The sequence below is a fragment of the Austrofundulus limnaeus genome, unplaced genomic scaffold, assembly GCF_001266775.1.
Source record: "Austrofundulus limnaeus strain Quisiro unplaced genomic scaffold, Austrofundulus_limnaeus-1.0 Scaffold504, whole genome shotgun sequence".
In the NCBI taxonomy this organism is placed as follows: domain Eukaryota; kingdom Metazoa; phylum Chordata; class Actinopteri; order Cyprinodontiformes; family Rivulidae; genus Austrofundulus; species Austrofundulus limnaeus.
Genome location: NW_013952906.1, coordinates 122573 through 126280, shown reverse-complemented (window position 1 = coordinate 126280; position 3708 = coordinate 122573).

Here is a 3708-nt window from a genome sequence, read left to right as displayed (position 1 = left end):
CATTTTCTCACAATGTTTCTCACAGTGGAGACTGAAAGCTGAAATCTCTAAGATAGCTTTCTGTTTCCTTCCCCTAAACCATGACGGTGAACAATCTTTGTTTTCAGATCATTTGAAAGTTGTTTTGAGACTCCCATGCTGCGACTCTTCAAAGAAGATCCAAAGAGGAGAAAAACTTACAATTGCCCCCCTTAAATACCCTTTCTCATAATTGGAGTCACCTGTGTGTGGAGTTCAACGGTCACTGAACTTACCAAACCAAATTTAAGTTCCAATATTTAGTTCTAAAGGTTTTGAAATCAATAAAATGAATACGGTGCCCAAATTTATGCACCTGCCTAATTTTGTTTAACCAGTTATTGCACACTTTCTGTAAATCATATAAACTTCATTTCACTTCTCAAATATCACTGTTTGTCCCCTATATGATATGTTTAACTAATATTTTTAATCCAAACAATCAATGATTTATAAAGGTAAGTCAGGAAAATTAACAAGCCTGCCCAAACTTTTTCATATGACTGGATTTTGATGTCTGGCGGAGCTGTGTATGGGAGGGGTGCTCTGTGGGGCATCAGGTCGGCTGCAGACTGAGCTCCAGGGAGGAGCTTTGTGTAAATAGGCGGAGCTTTGTTTCAGCAAGCATTTAGGCAGCCCCACATGGCTACCACAGGAGATTCAAGGATTTCATAAATGTATGGATGAGTCAAAGCAACACCGAGTATGTTTTTGAGGAGATAGTGACATTATAACATGATATAAAGCTCAAAAAATAGATTTTGGATTATCCCTCTTAAGTCAGTCTAAATAATGAACATTTTTCTTTTTTTTATTATAGACTGAAGTTGAAAAGTTTTCAATTTTGTTGAAATAATGTTTGGAGGATCTCTTACTCACTTGACCTGTTTGTTCCAGAACATGCTGCCTCACCACACAGGATCTGATCTGATCAATACCCCCCTGAYAGATTACACTGTGGGGTTCATGATTGTGAGTCATTTCCACTGTTACTGGACCCTACAGGAGGGCMCTGTGTGTTTGAATCCCTTCAGCAGAGGAAATTATTTAGAGAGGAAGCCAATTCTATTGACAAAAATGAAGGGCAAATAGACTGGAAGCTGTTTTGGGAGGATTGGTAAAGACTTGTTGCTGTAGAAGTGAGCAGCCTGAAGTTAGTGTTTGCACTGAGCTCATATCAAAGGTCTGTTGTAAAATTAAAGGTCTTCTGCACTCAGTGACCTTCCACTGTCTGCAGTCAAGTGAAGTAGATACTATGAGAGCACAGATTAACTCATTCTGTTGTATTTGTGCTTCAGTAAAAGACTTCATTTAGACGTAAGGATGCTTAATTTGCACAAGACTGGCTTTATGTTAAAACGGGAATGTRAACAGATTGCTGGAGCTAATTGCTAATTATATTCTCTGAGCATAGAGGGAGGTTTGGCTAATTTATAATAATCTCTAACATGATAGTCATAGAGTGTWGTTCATTTTTGGGGGTAGTTTTACTTTTAGGTTGATGCATGTACTTTATTGTTTCACAGCTTGACAAGGAAACAGCCCACCTGTGGTTCTAACRCCATACCTCTGCTGTATATGTATCTCAGGACAGCTGTGTGAAGAGAACATTTAACTGCTTTGTGTTTCTGACACAGTGTGACGAACAGAACTTTCCTACCAGAGGTGTGATTGACTGCAGTGTTCAGGATGTGGTGCATAAAGTGACTCAAAACAAGGGAGGAGGTGTTTTAGATGGGGGCTCAAGGTTTGCAATAATTTCATGTTTCTAGCTTTCCCACCTCCTGTTTCCAGGCTTACAGGTCTCGCAAAGCATAACCAAAGTGAAATAACACCTGAAAGTTCTCAGAGGAAAGTACCTTGTATTTTTTGAAGAGTCAAATCATGAAAATGCAGTGGTGTAAAAATTTTAGCTTCAACTTTTAGAATAGAGTTAAATGCTTTGTAAATACAAGGGCCAGACCACTGAAATAGAGAAACACTAGAAATACCACTGTTGGCTTTTTTGGTTGCCATCATGTAAAGAGTAACATGCATCATTCTGTTCTGTTAATTGTCCTTGAATATAAACAAATCATTCATATTGTGAAAACAAATAAATAGAGCTTTCTGCAATGAGCCTACAATCAAGCTGCTCAAACACTGTTGGGTACAGATGCAATGTTCATGAATGATCAGATTCGTTTGAACAAACACTGAGAACCAAGTTGTTGACAACTGAGAGCAGTTTCTTTGAAAAATGCTTTCTCGTGATTTTTCCCTCCCTCATGTAGGCCAAGCATAGTGTCATAGACCAAGCATAGAGACGTAGGCCAAGCATAGTCGTAGGCCAAGCGTAGACCAAGCATAGTGACGTAGGCCAAGCATAGTGACATAGGCCAAGCATTGGGATTTAGGCCAAGCATAGAGACATAAGCCAAACACAGAGATCTAGGCCAAGTGTAGTGACGTAGACCAAGCATAGTGATGTAGGCCAAGCATAGTGACATAGGCCAAGCATTGGGATTTAGATCAAGCAAAGAGTCGTAGTCCAAGCATAGAGACATAAGCCAAACATAGAGACCTAGGCCAAGTGTAGTGACGTAGACCAAGCATAGTGACGTAGGCAAAGTATTGGGATTTAGGCCAAGCATGGAGTTGTAGCCCAAGCATACAGACATAAGCCAAGCATAGTGATATAGACCAAATGTAGTGATGTAGGCCAAGCATAGTGACATAGACCAAGCATAGAGACGTAGGCCAAACATAGTCGTAGGCCAAGCGTAGACCAAGCATAGTGACGTAAGCCAAGCATAGTGACATAGGCCAAGCATTGGGATTTAGGCCAAGCATAGAGACATAAGCCAAACACAGAGATCTAGGCCAAGTGTAGTGACGTAAACCAAGCATAGTGATGTAGGCCAAGCATAGTGACATAGGCCAAGCATTGGGATTTAGATCAAGCAAAGAGTCGTAGTCCAAGCATAGAGACATAAGCCAAACATAGAGACCTAGGCCAAGTGTAGTGACGTAGACCAAGCAAAGTGACGTAGGCAAAGTATTGGGATTTAGGCCAAGCATAGAGTTGTAGCCCAAGCATACAGACATAAGCCAAGCATAGTGATATAGGCCAAGTATTGGGAATTAGGCCAAGCATAGAGTCGTAGTCCAAGCATACAGACATAGGCCATGCGTAGACCTAGCAGAGTGACATAGGCCAAGCGTAGTGATGTGGACTATGGGAAGTGACTTAGACCAAATGTAGTGTCTTAGAACAACCATAGTGACTTAGGCCAAGCATTGTAACGTAGACCATGACTATTGAAGCCACTAATGTTCTAAATTAAACAGCTCTTTAGATAGTTCTTTGAGATCTGGCTCGCTTCTAAAAGCAACTTATCTCTTCTTTGTTATTGGCAGCATCACTACTGTCATAGTGGTTATTAAAATAATGCCGTAAACCAGAGATTCTTAACCTGTGGGCCGCGAGTGCCACCTTGAGGGCCTCAAAAGAACAACCGTTTTTAACTTTGGGCCGCAGAGGGCCGTGGGACCGCATTGATTTTGAATAAGATGCAATACACTTTCTCACCACTAGTAGCGGTAGTATGTGACTCAGAGGTTTAACAACATTTTTAATACATAGAAGAAAATCCTTAGAAACCTGCCGAAAATGGAAACTTATTTTAAATGAAAAGTAGAAGCAAAAAT